Source organism: Phodopus roborovskii, unplaced genomic scaffold (genome assembly GCF_943737965.1).
Source record: "Phodopus roborovskii unplaced genomic scaffold, PHOROB, whole genome shotgun sequence".
Taxonomy (NCBI): domain Eukaryota; kingdom Metazoa; phylum Chordata; class Mammalia; order Rodentia; family Cricetidae; genus Phodopus; species Phodopus roborovskii.
The window spans coordinates 5099765-5119298 of NW_026126638.1; the positions used below are offsets into that span (position 1 = coordinate 5099765).

The 19534-nt window shown below is 38.2% G+C and overlaps 1 pseudogene; it reads right to left on the reverse strand.

Moving 5' to 3' along the window:
* Positions 1–11191: 11191 nt before the first annotated feature.
* Positions 11192–15668, reverse strand: LOC127213013 (NKG2-C type II integral membrane protein-like; annotated as a pseudogene).
* Positions 15669–19534: the final 3866 nt, after the last annotated feature.

Genomic DNA, 19534 nt, shown 5'->3' on the forward strand with positions numbered 1-19534 from the left:
GAGCAGAGATGGGCAAGTTAAAAAGGGAAGATATAAAGGCAAGAGGAAGTTATATGAATAGGTGCACACAAAGTGAGAAATGAGAGAATTTGGCTTCAGCAAGGGCAGTTGGATAAAGGTCTACAATTGTGATGACTGTCAGTGCTCATTGGGTTTCAAGCCCTCATCCTCAGTGTTTGAAACTGGCAGGAACTCCCACAGGAGGTGGTTCCTCAAACCATGCCTGCAGATTTAAAATACCTTTCCTTTTCAGACCATCTGTCAGGTGATTCTAATCCCATGTTTCTTCAGGACTTCAGACAAGAACAGGATTTATCTACAGCAGGGATTGTTGCTGAGCTGTGGACAGTAACAGCCTAAGTATGATGAATATGAATAATAGAAAATGTTGTGAGCTGTGGACAGTAACAGCTTGAGTATTATGAGTTTGAATAGACAGAAAATGTGCAAGGGCTCCAAATCCAGGGCCCCACAGTGGGATTCTACACAGAACTACGGCAGCTCTGAATCTTGCTGTCTCTTCAAGCATGCCACCATCAAATCTAGATGCATCGCATACTGGCTGATACTCTTAAAGTATTATTGTGTGTCTATGCTTAGGTAAAACTGGATGTGCCCTAGTGACTCTGATGGCTGTACTGCTTTTGTCACAGTGGCCTCTGGTTCCCCAGAGCATCAATCTGAGGAGTGTCAGCTGACTTTCATCTTCAGGCCTAAGGGAAGTCTCATAGCACATCTTTTTAGGAGTCATGCATTTACTCCAAGCAGTAATTTATATGCTGAGCAGTCAGTAAAATATAAAAATATAATTATTTATAAAGAGAAACTCTTCAAGATAAATACCTCAGTGAAGCCGAGCACAGAGCTGTTGCATTATACATGTCCTAAACACAATGATGAAAAATATTTTTTCGACAGTTTCTTAGAGATTTTATTTACATGTATTAAGTATGAGTATACACATGTTTGTGACTGTGTGCAGAGGGCAAATATGGTATCAGATTCCTTAAAATTGTAGTGCATTTTCCAGACCACCCAACTGTACCAAATATAGATACTAGTATTTGAACTCTGATCTTTGGTTCAATACACAGGAAGTGGTTAAGTACTGAGCCATCTCTTCAGCCCTGAAAATGAATGTTAAAGAGGAGCACAAGGAGATAGGTATGGCCAGTTTAAAATATTAATTAAGTAAAGAAACATTATGTCCAAGAAATTTCCATTTGTTTTTTTAGTACTGACTCTACAGTTATCATGTGGGAACCACCACTGAACATTTGGGCAGCATTATTCTTGGTTTGTGGACTTGCAAAAGGATGTGGCATAAACCTTCAGAAGATATCATTTCATATGAATTGAAAAACCAAAAAGAATTCATGCATAAATAGTAACTTGACTGTCCAAGTTCATGTATGGACATTGTATGGACATAATTATCTGATAAAGGTGCTATGCTTTGTGAACAGCCTACATTCAAGTCACTTGATAAAAACCACTAGCATAACAAACTATAAATATCTCCTATTAATCGAGGTTGGCTACCAAGATCTAACTAATGGTTTCCTTGGTCACTCACCTCCTGGCAACCAAGTTCTTCCTTTGAACAACACCCTTTAGGGTGAGAAAGACAGGCAGGCAGGATGCTTACCAAAAACTGTGAAATTTAAAATTGGCTTATCAGCCACTTGCTCAGAAATGAAACTAACAGATGTGTGGTTATGGCTAAGTGCAAATTCTCAACCTTTCCTGAATTGATAAAAGACATGAAAAATTGACAGACTCTTAAATGTACACAAGCAAATGAAGTAGATAAAAAAGACAAGGAAAAAACTCAAAGATGAATCTTTGGATATGTGTGGCATATTGCAGTAGAAGTAAAATGGCACATGACAGCGAAAAGAGAAGATTTGAAGAAACATGTATTTGTCTCTCTCTGGCTAAGACTCTAAGCACTGTGTTAACTAACAGTGTAAAGGACAATCTTGTCTCCCATCTAATTTTTTATGTAATGTTTTTAGTTTTTATCATTTATCATATGTTTATATAAATATATCCTAATGAGTCCATTTAGTGTTGCTCACAGGTATATGTGTTCAGGGCAGACCACTTGGGGTGAGATAACCTATTAGGGGACTCATCCTACAAGAGTGATTCTACCTCCATTAGGAGCCATTGGTTGCCTGTAGCTGTTAACAAGTGGGCGCCATTTGTAAGGTGTATGGTTTTTCTGCCTGCCGCCTGCTCTTGTTCCACCGCCATGCCAGCTCCAAATAACGCACAGAGACTCTGTATTTGATATTATACTGTTGGCCAGTTACTACTTTCTTATCGGCTAGCTCTGTCTTAAGTATTAACCCATTTATGTTAATCTATGTATTTCCATGTGGTCTTCTTACCCGGAGCCAGCTGCCGCGTACTGCTCTCTCCATGCTGACTCCTCCTTACCACTTCCTCTTCCTCCTTGTCTCCTAGTCCCTCCTATCCTCCTTTCCTATTGGCCAACAGTGCTTTATTATTAACCAGTATGAGAAACATATACAGAATGACATCTCCCATCATCTCCTCTTTTCTGTCTAAATAAAAAGAAGGGTTTTAACCTTAACATAGCAAAATATATCACATAACAGTTATCAAATAAGAATCACAGTTAACACTATTTAGTCCATTAACATTTAGCAAGATTTGAAGAAAATATTCCATCATCTATCATATCTTTGTGTGTCTAAAGTCTATTTAACTTATCTTTAAGTAACCATAACTCTCTGTCTTCAAGTCCCTCAAAGACCACAGAAGGATAGTATATAAACTCTAGAAATGACAGAGACAACTCACTGCCTGGTCGCCCGAAGTTCTTTTGAAATCTTCCATCTTCAGCCCATAGGCCATAGTGTGTCTGGCAGACTCTTCAGCAAAGTAGGAAACTTTAAACTGTCTTCTTGTATTGGCAGTTTTCTCTGTGTCCTGCAGACTGTCTGGCAGATTCTTTCATGAAGCAGGAACCCACGTAGCTAATAAGAACTTACACTTAAAATTTAACGAAAGCTTAAAAAAGGGTTTTAGAAACAAAAGAACAGAGCAAGCAAGGTTTCTTGGTAGCAGCATTTTTCTCGGTTGGACTCTGCTTTGCATGAGACAAGCAGATATTCGCGCGGCTCCTTTAAGGGAAGGTTCCTGACTCAGCATAAGTGGCAAAAAACCGCACGGCTTTTAAGAAACTCTGCTAACAATTTATTGGTGTGTACGAGAGCTTGCAATGGCAGTGACCACATCTCCAAGCCGGCAGTGCAGTCCAAGGCAGTGGGCACAGCTTTCAGTGCTGGCGGTAAAAGTACATGCCCCCATCTTTGGTAATCCGCAGCAGGAACAACTATGACTTTCATTTCAGCAATGTTGTTAACAGATAAAAGACTCGTGGCTATAAAAAGATTTACAGTAAAGATGGATTCATATTAAGAAAAACCTCTAAAGGTTTACAGTGTGTTTTAAAATATAAGTAGACATGGAAAAAAAAATAAAATGGTTTTAAAAAGACAAAGAGGAACTGGGTGTTGTAGCACACGCCTTTAATCCCAGCACTCAGGAGACAAAGGCAAGCAGATCTTTTGTGATTTCAAAGTAAACCTAGTATGCAGAGTGAATTCCAGGACAGATAAAAGTTACACAGAGAAACCCTGCCTCAAAAAATGAAACAATAAAAGTAAAAGAAACGGAGTAATAATAAAGCCACGTAAAGATGAAAAGCTCAGAGAGAATCTGGTTACTGTGTGGTATTATATTGTCTTTGCATTGTTTGACTGCTGAGGAAACAACAACTGTTGAAGGAAATGCTGCTGGATTAATTAAATTTATATATTTTAAAAATGCTTTGACTCCAAAATTAAGTTCAAGGACAAGTTACTGGGGAAAAGGATTTCTATTTTTGTTTCAACAGGAAATAAAAAGCTGTGGATTCCTTCCAGACTAATGTGGTTTGATCAAGCCAGGCCCCCTGAAACAGAGTCGCTGGTGATCCAACATTCAAAACAGCTTGGACAAAGCAGCCTCGTAGACTACAACCAGTATTTCTGCGTCTTCTTAGGATTCCCCATGACAGCGCCCTTTACTAGCAGGAAGTAGTTTGGAAAGAACGACGCCCAAATTCCCAAATATTGTTTATAAATGTTTTCATTTAAATGGACTTGGTTATAAATGGTTAATGATCATAGACAATTCTTTTTAAAGGTAAAAAGGGAATTATGGTATAGATATGAATACTTTGTTTTGGAATGGATTTTCATTTATTGATACAATTTAAGGTCAATGTTGTTATATGTATATTTCTCTTCTTGTTTATGTATTGTGTTTATATAGCTCATTTAAAAATGTATAATTTAGTACAGATTTTAGATAGTTACCTATAATAGTCAAAACTTATAGCTAGGTGAGTTAGGTTTTCTAGATATGCAGAGATGTATTTGAGATGAATAGGCATTCTTCAAATCTTTCAAAGACCTACAGAATATGGCATTTAAAGTGGTTTAGGGTTTTCGTGACAGTGAGACATAATTGCTGTTGGCAATACCACCTGCACCAGAAAGGAAGATTGACATCGAAGAAATGCATTATGAAGTTTGCTTTCAATATGACAAGACTAGCCATGTGGACAAGATACTGCTCTTGTCTGGACTGTTTGACTTTGTGATGTATAAACTGGACATGCAGGATCCACAGAAAAGTGATTGCTGATTCAAGATGGACATTGCTACAGAGTTCCTGCTTCATGAAAGAATCTGCCAGACAGTCTGCAGGACACAGAGAAAACTGCCAATACAAGAAGACAGTTTAAAGTTTCCTACTTTGCTGAAGAGTCTGCCAGACACACTATGGCCTATGGGCTGAAGATGGAAGATTTCAAAAGAACTTCGGGCGACCAGGCAGTGAGTTGTCTCTGTCATTTCTAGAGTTTATATACTATCCTTCTGTGGTCTTTGAGGGACTTGAAGACAGAGAGTTATGGTTACTTAAAGATAAGTTAAATAGACTTTAGACACACAAAGATATGATAGATGATGGAATATTTTCTTCAAATCTTGCTAAATGTTAATGGACTAAATAGTGTTAACTGTGATTCTTATTTGATAACTGTTATGTGATATATTTTGCTATGTTAAGGTTAAAACCCTTCTTTTTATTTAGACAGAAAAGAGGAGATGATGGGAGATGTCATTCTGTATATGTTTCTCATACTGGTTAATAATAAAGCACTGTTGGCCAATAGGAAAGGAGGATAGGAGGGACTAGGAGACAAGGAGGAAGAGGAAGTGGTAAGGAGGAGTCAGCATGGAGAGACCGGTGAGACCAGATGCCTGCCTCACTCCCCGGTAAGGAGACCACGTGGAAATACATAGATCAGCAGAAATGGGTTAATAATTAAGGCAGAGCTAGCCGATAAGACACTAGTAACTGGCCAACAGGATTATATCAAATACAAAGTCTCTGTGCATTATTTGGGGCTGGCGCGTCAGCGGGACAGACCAGGCGGTGGTCGGAAAAACCGTACTCTTACATGTAGCTCTTCATCTAATGGTGAGGCCTTCTGAGATTTCCCACATCTACTTTGGGAATGATATTGTTGAGAACTCATTGGTAAAACTCTCTGTTATAGAGATGTAATGATCTCACAACAGACATCCTGGTCCTCTGGCTCATATAGTCTATGAGACACTATCATGTTATTATATTAATTTCTTTTCTTGTTCTTGTGCTAAAATAATCTGACAAAGGAAAGTTAAGCAGGAAAGAGCTTATTCTGGCTCCCAGTTCAGAGGGAAGTCAAGATAGCAGGAACTGGATCCACAGTTAGGAAGCAGACATCAATGAATGCGTGCTGCGATTCAGTTCCCTTCCTCCATATACACAGCCCTGATCCCAGTCTGGGGCCATCCATAGTGGGTAGGTCACCAAATTCCAATTAATACAAGCAAAGTAAACAACATGCCCAGAGGCTGACCTCTTGGATTATTCTAGATTCTGTAAAGCTAACAATTAACACTCATCACCACAACCTCACCCACCCCTTTGCAACTTGACGCCCAAACACTTTAAAAAGTTACATCTTTCCACTCATGATAAGTTCACAAACATGTCATAACATAAAATGCATTACATCTAATTTTAAAGTTCCCACAGTCTAACAGTTCCAAAGTGCAACATCTATGGTTCCATAGTTCAAGATATCACAGGTGTGGCTCACAGTTACGACCTCCACACAATTGTAATTCTCAGGTGTGTAAAATTCTAGAGCATTTAAAGACTGGCTTCCTCCCTCCTAAAATTCAAATCGTTCATCAGACAGCCTGGAGCCCTGGTAGAAAATGACTTAAAGTGGCATTTACTGTTTAAGTTTCTTTTGTGAGCCATGTGAGCAAGGCTGCATTCAGGTTCCTAGTAGAGCTGAGACACTGGTAGATTTCAGTGTCTACCTGGGGAATCTACCGATATCAACTTTTAACTACACAAGAAAACTGATACAACAAAGTCATAGGTATAATAATACTTGACATATTCAGGACCTGTCTGGCAACGATGCACACTTTTGACACATTTCTCCCTTGGATGATAGGAATATCTGGTCTTCCTCCTTGTCACCATTGAATATTTGATTTCACAGATGAAATTACAGACCTTAGAATTTTGAGTTAATATTTGGAAAAAATTGGACTACTTTGGCCTACTGGGGTGGAATTCTTTGCCTTGCCTTATGGAGACAAACATGGATGTCAGGACAAGGATGAAATGCTATGGTTTTGATGTGTTTCTTCTTCAGAAGTCATATTGAAATGTTATTTACAATGTAGCAGTAAGAAGAGGGGAAACATTTGGAGAGTCCTTGCATCACTAGAGATCTACTGATATAAGGGAAGCTTGAAGTCATAAAACTGATGCTCAAAGGGATGCACTAGGAAGTATTAAGTCACACAAAGCAGAATTTAGCTATATGACTAAGCACTGCCTCAACATGACCAGGCTTGTTAGAACAGCAGGAAAGCAAAGTTCAGACTGTAACTAAAGTTTGGGGTTGCTGATAATAACACTTCTGCTAATATTTGCCCCCCCAAATTGACCCCTAATTAGGCTCCATTCACAATACAAAAGGAGACAACCATGACTAAGAACCAGCCACTATATCCATCCCATTTCAAGGAACCTGTCTCTAAATGGCAGCTCACGGGGGCAGCACAGGACCGCAGCCATCCTTACGACCTGGTCTGCAACAATTTCTCCTGCATTTTACTTGAAAAAGGAAAATTCTGCTATGTGGGTAACATGGGTCTGGATAACAACCATTCAAAAGAATAGCACTACCCTACAAGGCTTTTGCTTATGTATTATGGTTTCTGGTTTGGTAGTTTTAGGGGACTTCTGTGGGGACCAATATGTGTGTACTTACATCTATATGTGTTTCTTGTGGTTGCTTTGGTAGGTGAGAAGGTAGGGATGATCTTGGAGGAATTGGAAGTTGGGGAACCATGATTAGAATGTATGAAAAAAAAGCCTATTTTTAATAAAAATATTCCAATGAAGGAAAAGGGAGAAGGACCACAGTGATGTACTTAAAACAATCTGGACAGCATCTTTTCTGTGTGTATCTTATACATGCTGTAATAAAAAAAAAAAAAAAAAAAAAAAAACCAGTGCGAGAGGGAAAGATGCCATGAGGCAGAGTTCAAGTGGAGGTATTATTATTTTTTTTTTTAATTAGGGGAAGGAATTGTAAATAAAGGGGAAGAGGGAGACCAGTCTCTTGGGACAAGAGCAATGGGAGAGAGGAAAAGGAAGGAAGAGGGAAGAAGAAGAAGAAGAAGAAGAAGAAGAAGAAGAAGAAGAAGAAGAAGAAGAAGAAGAAGAAGAGAGAGAGAGAGAGAGAGAGAGAGAGAGAGAGAGAGAGAGAGAGAATGAGCTAGAGACTTTGGAAGGAAAGGTCTTCATCTTCCACAATAGTGAACATGTTTTTTATCTCTACCCAAATCAGAAGGGGCTAAAAGTTACACTGGTAGAACATGGCCTTTGCAATCCACTTTTCTTTAATTCTATATAAGACTGCTTTTATGTATGTGTGTGTGCATGACAGAGAAGAACATGAGGCGAGGAGATTGAAGGTCTGAGCACTAAGAATAAAAATGTTAATTCTTACAAATAAAACTCAGTAGCTAAAACATTTACTGCCTATATATGAAAGATACTAAATTTTTAACAGTACTTCTTTAGAATTCTCATCTATTTGATATAATATTAATTAGTTCAACTAGATTAATTTTTGATGTCTGAATTTTGTGAAATAATAAATAATATCTAATGGAGTAAAAAAAAAAGTACTGGTTTTTAGGACTTGGGTTTTGTTAACAATGCATTTGTTGAATATTTGATTAATTTTAACCAAAGATCACAAACAGAAGAACTTCTATGGTGATGTTTTAAGTACCAAAGATTTAGTGACTGTGTATGGGTAAACTGGGTTTGGAATAATTTACATATTTTATAACATTTATGAAATTAATTTTGAATACATGGTTCATATTTGGATGTTAAAATAAAAAAGATATTACAAGACACATTTCATTTAAAACCATATGAAACATTAAATAATTTTGTGAATAATTTTCCTCCCTATTTTATATAAAGTCCCCTAATCATAATTAAATTACTGAAACACATGCCCATCTCCAAAATAACAAGATGCTTGACTCAGGCAAATCATTTTTATCATTTTAATTCTTATTTTTCCATTATTTAAAATATAATTTTTCCAATAAAATTATTTTTCTAATTATGATTGTGATGACAGAAAGGGAGACACACAGAGTTCAATTAAACCAACTATCAAAGTATTCTAAATACACTGGTGGGAAGCATGCAGAGATTAAAATAGACCTAAGGACATTGGTTATCAGTGAAAATATCTGGGGCTGAAGAAATGGTTCAAGAACAATTCATTGTTTTTGTAAAGGACCTGAGTTCAGTTTGCAGCATTCATGTACAGCCAGCAACAATAGCCTGTAACTCCAGCTCCAGGGGATCTAACATCTTCATCTGCCCTCTTTGAGATGTTTTTTTTTTTTAATCTCTTCATGTGAACTCTGGAATGAATAGACATTTACATGTATCTACTGAGAGAAATTAATGCAACAAACTTGTGCACAAACAGAGACCCAACAGAACACGAATGGGAGGTGGAACAGCCCATTGTATGGGTAATAAAAGTGCTGAGGCTGAATTATCTGAGAGTGGAGAGTGGAGTGTCTGTGAAGACAATTTCAAATTGGTCATCTTTCCTTTTAGGAAATGGAGTGCTATGATTCCTTATTGTAGTAGCCATCAGAAAGAGAAAAAGACAAGCAGGAGATTTGTCAGGGAAAGGTGAGGATCACAATGGATAGGAGAGGAAAGGGTAATTCCAGATCACTTAAAGGCTGCTGTAACAAGGCTTTGGTTGATTTGACTTCCTAAGGATAAACTGGACAGAAAGCCCAATGTCATGCTTGTGAACCTGATGAGTTTTAAAGCCTGAACAGCCACTCCTTGAAGGACAATGAGTGCAAGCAGCCCCCATTGCACTAACACTGAGAAGGAAGACTATTCTCTGGGAACCATCTTCGCCATTTCTATAATGGCATGGTCAAGGTAAGGGCTGTGAAGGGTGCCCAGAGGCCCCAGGTTCAGCTGTGGATTTCTTTGTCTTCTACAATGATCAGGTCACTGTTCCAGGGTGGATACTGGGTCCAGGTGTGCCTTGAATTATGATGGCCCCAGTAGCATTAGAGGCAATGGGAAACAGTGTGTAACTATGGTGATAGAATAGTTAAGATGGAAACAGTTGTTTCTCCCACCTCCAGTATACTTCATTTCTTCTTCCCAAGCAGAAAAATACATTGTGGGTGAAGATGTTGTTGAGATGCATCCTCCATTACACTTTTGGTAAATTTTATCTAGGGAGTCTCAGGGTTGGATCAAGTTCAGATGATGCTTGACAAGATGGTTGAGACAAATCCTACAACCTAGGCCTGTTAAAATGAAAATATCAGTTCATATGTTTAACACAGGAGAGGTGGTGCACATGGGTGGTTAAAAACATTGGATCATGGAATGGTAATTCCAGTGAAGCTGCATTACTTCCCTTAACATTATTGGCCAGGGAGACCCCCTGGTGTACGGGTTATTGCAATAGAAGGCTACATATTTCTGAAGCCCCCACATGCTGTATTAGCAGGGCATATGGAAAACAAGCTGAGGTTCCTGGAAATTTCATCCTTTCTGGATAGCATGTGGTCCTAGAAGGCAATATGCAGAACATTGGTTAAAATGGTCATCAGTGACCCTGTTTAACAATGGAACCTCTGTGTTAACATCATCATCATGGCAGGCAAGGTGTGCTCTTTAGGTCAATAGTGGCATGGGTGATATAGATGTAAAAAACTATGTTTAAATTTTGCTTTAAGGTCCTCCTCAGGAGGCAATCCGTTTTGTAATCAAAGACCGTATAAAAACTATGGCTGGGAAATAATAGATCCTAATGGGTTAGCTACTTGTATGGTTTGTTAAGTGGATGTGGCTTGCTTATAAAATTGTTTCTAAATACTTTTGCTTATGACCATAGATTATTTGGCTATAGTGATAGGAAAATTATCTGTATAGCTACTTATACTCATAACCAATTGCGCTAAAGAATAAGTGTCCATTACTGACATTTATACGGTGCTATAAGTACAGTGGCAGAGGATTAAAAAAAATAGTCATACATCCATATTGTCTTCCAGGAAAAACAGATACCACCTTCACCAGATTAGCTGTGCCTAATTCATGAGTCTCAGATTCTGACACGACTGGGTTGTAATGTGTTACTATTCCCCCATAGAAAGGGATGGTTTGAGAGACTTATTGTTCCTCATCTGAGTTTCCTGTCATATGCAATGATGTCCCAATTACTCATGGTCTTCAGTTTTGGGAGGTGATACAATATGTAGGCTATGGAAAGCGAGTTATGGGGTCCTGAATCTATGTAACTATGGAGAAGCCATTATCTACAATGGGTGAAGAATTGTCAATGTGGCCGCTTTGGAATCACACATTTCTCAGTAATATTTCACCTATGTGCACCTGATGCACTCGTAGTTTTCCTAGGGTAGAACTGAGGTGGAATTGCAAGCTTTGTGTGTATACTATATTTTAGTAACTGTTTCTGAGAGAAATTAATAATCATAACAGGTAATTCGCTTTAAGATGTACACAATCATAACTCTATTTTCAGGTTATGAAATGTGACATTACCTGAAAGACTCCAAGTGCAGGTGTTTTAGTTGGTGAGCTTACGCTTACAAAGATATGTATGCAAAGATATGCAGTTATCTGCTAAGAGGCCAGAAGACGACAGCATGACACAGTTATATTCATCATGGGAAAGCTCTGTTATCCTGCAATGGCAGAAACACAAAATTCAGGTATACTTTACGTGGATAATCTGCTAAATGAATGACTCCTGTAAGTTAAGTGCAGAAGAAGGATCTCATGAAAGTCAGCAATGGCGTCTTCACTGATAGTGTGGTAAGGACTGATGATTGGGAAAACCAAGTAGCCCATTCTTCAGATTGACCTGAGCAGTTCACTAAGATCAGCATCATTCTGCCTGTGCATAACTCAACTTCATTCACTGACACCATCCTTGAGGGCTTCTTGGTGTGGTTTCTTTTTCTTGTCTATTGCATCATTCATGAAAACTTACTTTGGTTTGAAAGTTGAGTCTTTTTTCCAAATCCATAGTTGATCTCTGCTCTTCCGAAAGACTCCAGTCCATGGGACCAGTGAGAACAAATTCAGAAAGTCCTTCCAGAGAAACAAGGAATTTTCATCAGTATGAAGGCTCTTATTACTTTTAAAAATGTGTTATTATATTCTGCCATAGTATGGTTATTGCCCAATACAAATCAAGTTATTAAAGTTGAGAACACTTTTTACACTGCCCAAACAATCACATATGTGTTTAATTTCAATCTAGAATTAGCTTTTAAATGTTTATAGTTACAAGTTTTATTCTATTAATGGGGAATTTGGCAACTGATTTATGTAATTTAATAGTCATTCGTGCTAACAACACAAAAGATATTATGAAAGAAATTCTCTGGATGCAAATTAATGCAAATTAATCTATTTTCTGTTATTCCTTAGACTTTAGGTTTAGGAGAAACTTAATTGGTTGTGATTGAAGAAATGTTAAAAAACACATGAAAATTTTGTTTTCTGGGTTCTACCTTATTGTTCGGCTAAGTCCCAGCTGTTGTCTGTTAACATTCTGATAGATCGAAATAAGATAGTACTACTGTTTCTCTTGGCTACTGTGATAAAACAAGGATAAACTTGGGAAGTAATAATCGGAGGCATAAGCAGCAAATTGTGAAGGCCAGAAAGAAAAAGTTGAAAGAGTTTGGTACTTGAAGATGAGGGGCGATAGAGCGTCAGGGCATCTCCTGTCCCGCATGTGACAGAAGGAAATAACCTTATATGTTTTCTGTGATCACCCACTCTACCACGGGTGTGTCCTGTAAGTTCACGCTTCCTCCGTGTGGAAGAGAGTCTCACCAGCAGCAGTGGACAAGAATGAAAGGGCTCGACTGTGCAATCTGTTATCGCAGGCCAGCGTGACTTCTCAGAAGAACTGGCCGGAATGGTTACCCACAGGGAGTGCTTTTTTCTCACTAAAGGACACCAGGGCAGGGCTGTGAGTTGAAGTCCCATGCATACATATAAATGTTCTGTGTAGGGAAGCTCTGTGTCTGCGTCCCCCCCAGGGACACAGGTTCACACAGTATTCACATAATATAGTGTAATACGCACACAATAAAGCAATGATAGTCAGAGACCTGCAGACAGCAGGGCAGTAACGTGAATGAACTGCCTCAAACACTACCAGAGAGGGAAGTGAAGCAATAAATAGTGCATTCAGGCTGATTCCACCCATATACAGCTCCATAGCAGAGATAACTTAGGAAGGCGAGAGTCAGGAAAACTGGTTTGTGCAGGAAGACCTGATGAGAGTGAGCACAGGGGAGGGGCATGGAGGAAATGGAAAGGTCTGCCTAGTCTGCCTAGCCCTTTGACTATGATTGTCTCCACCCAGTCAGTGGAGTATAGGTTTCTTCATTTACAGTAAAACCAAGTGGCAGAGTTATTTCAAACTAAAAGCACTTGAACAAGAATGGCTTTCTTAGCTGGGCATTGGTGGTACACTCCTTTAATCCCAGCACTTGGGAGGCAGAGGCAGGTGGAGCTTTGTGAGTTTGATGCCAGCCTGGTCTACAGAGCTAGTTCCAGGACAGGCTCCAAAGCTACAGAGAAACCCTGTCTCTAAACCCCACCCCCCACCCCCCCAAAAAAAAAAAGAAAAAAAAAGGAATGGCTTTCACAAATAAAAAAATAACTGGATTAAATATTTACCACCAATACACAATACAAATAAAATATTGTAAAACAAAATATTATACAGAGTTCCAATAAAATGAAACATGTGAGAATAGGAAAAAGCAGGTTGTTGGTGGTGGATGCCTTTAATCTCAGTACCCAGGACGCAGAGGTAGGTAGATCTCTGGGAGTTCGAGGTTAAACTGGTCTACAGAATGAATTCTAGAACAGTCAAGGCTTTACAGAGAAACCCTGTATCCAAAACAAAACAAAACAAAACAACAACAACAAAAAGCCAAGCAAACAAAACACGAACATGAATGCGATCTACAACATCACATTGATAGAAGGAAAGGCTAATCAATGATGACACATGCTGGCTCTTACCTGCTCTCCTTCACTATCTATGTAGAGCAGACTAGAGTTTTTGGAAATGCAGGACTCCAAACTTTCATTCCAAGTCTTTTTCTCCACAGAAATGTAATAACAACTGTGGGAATATGATATCCACTCCTTTGGACAATGGATACAAGTATGTGCTGAAGAAAGATTATGTTTTCTGCTGTTGTTTTTTATCTAGAAAGCAATATGAACTTAATCCCGAAAATTAGTTTACAGGTTTGCATCTTTTTGAGCATCCATGTATAAAATGTAGCCATGTACCCTAGATGCTGGTCCATAGAAAACAAAATGCACACACGAACATACTCAAGCATAGCATCAACCCCGGGTCCATAGTTTATGTCCATATAAAGCATATAAATCTGAAATAAATTCTCTCCCCACAAATTTCTTCAAAATCACTGAATATAACCTCTATTCTAGAAGTCTGAATTTATTTTGCCAGTAGGAAATTTAAGCCAATCAGCAAAAACTGACATACAGTTATTTTACATGATTATTTCTTCTCATTGCATGAAAAAATGTATTATAATTCTTAATATTATTTATGAGAATGTAGTGGTCATACTTCTAGATCATTCTCTTCCTAGAAATATATTATTATTTTTGCCTGGGTTAAGTCGAAGGCAAAGTATAATGTGTGCAAGCATCAGAACTTGGACAAGCAATGTGTACCTCTCTGACTTGTAACCAGGAAGGAATAGATCTGCCCCTTTGGTTCAATTAAACTAATGCTTAGTAAATTTGACTTCTAAAATAACCATAACAACTTTAGTACCTTAGTTTGAAATTTATGTACTATTTGAATTAGAATAATACAGAAGAAAATTGCAATTGCTAATATAAATAATCTTGGTAACAGCTTTGGAGAAAATTAGTTCAATGAAATCCTGAATTTTAACAACTTCACAGGATATCCAATGGGGGGGTCAAAAACACTTTAAAAACTTAATTTGTATTTTCAATAAAATATTCTAAAGTGTGTTGTTGAACTATAAAGTCATAATTGGTATACTTAAAATCAAATGTATTGCAATCCCCGTTATTTATAACTTTGACAAAATTAGATTAACCATTCTACATTTAATCCACATATGTACTTGAAAATAAAAGCTGCATTTCTTACTAGGAAGGAGCATGAAAGATGCTTCGTCATTAAAGAGGAACGTTCCTTTATAATCTCTCAAAAGCATGCTTACATGGAGAGACAATGCTGGTTGTTATCACCAAGGCGACCAATAAGGCAAACCAGATGATGCCCAGGATCCCAGAGATGAGCTTCTCTGGAGGTGACAAAATATCTGTAGAGATATATGGAAGTGATGAGAGAGAAAACAGACACAGATGTTCTCAGGGTTTACAGAGAAGAGAACTCGAGAATCAAAAGAATAAACACACCAGCAGGCTCTGCTCTATGCTGTAATTGGACTGTTTGTAGGGAATATCATTGCATTTTCAGTGAACAAAATGACCATATATTCTTGAATCAATATCTGAATGAAAACTGCTCACATCTTAAATTATAGCAGCATGGGTGAAATTAGAGATCCTTTCCTTCCAGTTAGGATTCTATTCCTGTCTGCATGCCAGCCGGCACCCCAGAGCAGTTACACTGAAGGTCCATTCAATGCCTTACTTCTGCAGTACCAGTGCCTGCTGATCTCCAGGTGATTGTGGGAAGCGTTTTGAAGGCTGAACTCCATCAGGTGATTCCGGGTTACTGGAGTGGAGCTGTGAGTGCCCCTGGGTTTCCTTTGCTGTTTTCCTGGGTCCTGAGCCACCTTCGGTTCTGAGGAGATGAGTCATGCTTGTTTACAGCCCGGTGAAGACCACAGTGAAGATTCTATTTAAGAAGCTACACATCCTGATGCAGTCACAGAGGAGGAGCTCAGAGACTGGAGCTTTTGCACAGCTCTAATGTCTAATTTTGCCATGGGTCTTGAGCTCATCGTTATGGTTAAAAAATAAAACTAAAAGTACTTTAACTTCAACAAATTATTATAAGCATGGAAGATATAAAAACCAAATTACTGAGACAAAAAGGTTCATAAATGAAGGATAAAATTTATACATTAAATTCAGTTTTCCTAAGAATAACACCATGAAATATTTTAACGCCTTCATGAAAAGACCCAATGCTATAATAAATAATTATGTATCAGTTTTATGATATTTGAATGCAATAGGGAATAGAAACTGAATGTTCTAGATCAGTGACTAGAAACGTTATATTCTAATTGCTTACATATTCTTATTCTTGGGCAATGATTTATATAAATTTAATAAAATGAGCCATGTGCTATTAAATTAGCATCTTATCTGGAGTGCTAGAAGAGTTCAAAGAAATTACAAAATATTTTTAAGAGGATTGTAAATGTTGGAAAACATTTTGTGTCAAAATAAACATGCATAAAATAAACAATATTTGAAACACAAAAATTATTTTTCTTGAAAGAGATTTTTAAACGTATTTTATTTGATGAAATAACATGTAATCAATTTAATGGTTAAACTTTGAATTTATAAAGTAGTAAATGACAGCTCTACACTATAGAATATTATTGGTTCATACTTACCCAGAGAACCTGATTGTTAAAATCTGCCATTTTATCTGATTTCTAATTCAGTTATAACAGATTTGATCCAGTAATTTGATCCTTGAATCCCAAAATCATTGAGTTCTAGAATCAATTCTGGCTTTGAGACATGTAACACGTGACGTTAAATATTATTATTATCTTAAATCTAATAACTATTCTTCTAAACTCTAAGTTCAATTTTATACAACATAATTCACGTAAGGCAGTTCATACCCAGCTTGGTGTGTCAAACCCTGAATCTGTGCCTTCTGGGATAAATCCATATGTTTTTATCTAAAGTTCCACAGAGCACAAGTGGTAACACTTAAAACCCACACTCCATCATCAGGTCTCCTGTGGCTGTAGGTTTAATTACAGCGATAAGGAAACACAAAGGCCAGTGGGTGGCTAACTCTCCACAGGCAACAGGGACAGAACTCTGAGATAACTCCAGAGTGTACCACGTGCTGGGTTTCCCTGAGGTGTGTAAATGCACCTGCGTTCCCGTGTGGTTCCCTGCATCAGAACCATTCCTCAGTTGCTCTCCATGTAGCATTTGAAATGTCCCCTTTACTGACTGGGCTGGTGGACACCAGGGGCCAGTGACAAGTTCCCTCTGTTGTCATAAAGCTAGGCCTCCTGCAATGCGGTGTGGAGCTCACTGGAGGCCTGTGGGAGCTGAGTACCAAAAAGTGAAACTCTCACAGGACAACAGTCACAGTGAACCAGGCAGGCTGCCGCCGTGAGGCATGAGGCTCGCAGTGGGTGAGTCAAGAGTGGAAAAGGAGATTTCTCACTAATGTGTCACTGAAGGTGGAACAGGAAATTCTCACACTCGCCTGATTTTGAAATCAGGTTTTCTCATCACACCTTTACAATGTAGGTCACTTTGGGTTCTTGTTGAAAGGGCTTAGTGGTCAGCCAAGTGTGCTGTGTCCTGTGTCATTTTCCGAGTACCTTACAAGAATTTCTGTGTGTTCTAGAAAGGCGAGAGAGGATTAATCACCAAGCTTCCTCTTAAAGGAGATTCTTAGATGGGTTTTCTCCTTTACTGAAAAAAAGATTTTTGTATATGATACATTCTGATTACCGTTGTCTTCCCTCTACACCTTCCAGCTCCTCCATATTTCCCCTCCCATCTGAATCCATACCCTATTTGTCTCTCGTTAGAAAACAATCAGGCATCTAAAGAGTAATAATAATATAATATAACATAAATCACCAGCAAACAAATCGTAATAGGAAAAACAACTGAACAAGGAAAAGAACCAAAGGAAAAGCATAAGAAACACATATGGATGCAGAGACAGACATTCACTCACATAGAAACCCCAAACTGTAAGCCCTAATATATATGCAAAGAACCTGTAAGACAAAAAAAAAAAAAAAAAAAAAAAAAAAAAAGCCATTGAATTTGTTTTATTTTGGCCATTGACAGCTGGGCACCGCGCCTGTCCTTAAGAATGGTTTGTTTCCTCGATGTGACTCTCTTGGAGAAATTAAATTTTCATTTGCCAGTGGCCACTGATTGGAGGTAGCTTTTCGGTTAGGCAGGAGGACATGTGTCCTCTTTTCCTTTCCCATCAGTTCCAGGACGCTGTCGGAGGCAGATCCAGGCAGGCCCTGTGCATGCTGCCACAGTCTCTGTGAGTTCATATGCGCGCAAGCCCCATTGAGCCTGGAAGGCCTTGACTCCTTTGTGTCCTCCATCCCCTCTGGCTCTTGCGCTCTTTTGGTCTTCTCTTCCATAGTTCTCTGAGTCACAAGGGGAGGGATTTGATGGAGACATCCCTTTTAGGACTGCAAGTTCCAAAGTCTCTCACTCTCTGCACCGTGTTCAGTAGTGGATCTCTATCTGTTTCCATCTGATGCAAAGAGAAGGTTTGCTGATGAATGCTGAGTGAAACGTTGGTCTATGAGTGTATCAGAATGCCATTTAGGAGTCATTTTGTCGCTATCCTTTAGTGGAGCTCTAGCGTTTGATTTCCCCTAGGTCTCTGGCCTATCTAGTCTCGTGCACTTGGCCATCAAAAAGCTTTGCATGTGGATTCCATCTCACGGAGCGAGCCTTAAATCCAATCGAATATTGGTTGGTTGCTTGCACTTTGGTAGCTGGGTGGTGTTTACTTTTCTCACTTAGTAGCAATCAGAGTATCTTCTAATCCCATGAACACTAGTCAGCAGGAGTGGTCTCTACATAGACACCAGCTCAACTTCTCCATGTTCAAAGAGCTGTGTAAGTGTTGTTTTTAGCAATAAGGCCTCACTGATGGTTTGTAGAATGCCACCATTTGCCTTGGCAATTCTTGGATTGTTTGAGTGTTTCCACGGGAAGGTTCTTATATTTTAAGTCTCTCTCTGTCTCATATCTAGCCATGCTGGAGGGCCCACACCAAGTATAAATGGTATTATGTACCGTTTTCCTCCTCATAGTTACACCATGCCATGACATCATGGAAAAGTCATGGAAACATTATAAAACTCAGAGTACACTATTAACTGATACTAAACTTGATGTTAGTGAAATCAATAAATTTTCATCTTCTAATAACTGGCAAAAAATAACCCCACAAAATGTCATCTCATATTTTTGTTAAAATTCTTGAAGTGACCACATTTTATTTCATTTTTAAAAATAATTTTTGTTTAGAATTCCTTCAATGATATAAAACTTTGGTGGGAAATATATTATTGAATATTATCAATGTTACATTGCATCAGTATGACAGAAAATAGACTATTAAATATGTACTTATATTACTCACTTATTTATCCTTAATTGTAACTGTCTATATAGGAATATTTAGTTTTGAATATGACAAAGATTCAAATATAACTATGTAGTATGGCAATAACATAATGAAGATTAGAAACAGTAACAATCAGTAACAACATTGATATTTACCAATGACTCTGCATTTTGCATAGCTATAAACTGGCACATACAAATTACAGCTATGCAACCTCATAGGCTGTTACATAGAAAACAGCACATACACACTAATACACACATGCACAGAACAATGTCAGGCACAAATCCCTAAATCTATCTTCATATAAGGAAAACAAAGAAAAACTCACTCTACATATTGCCCCAAAGTTATGGCACACACTTTTTTGAAACA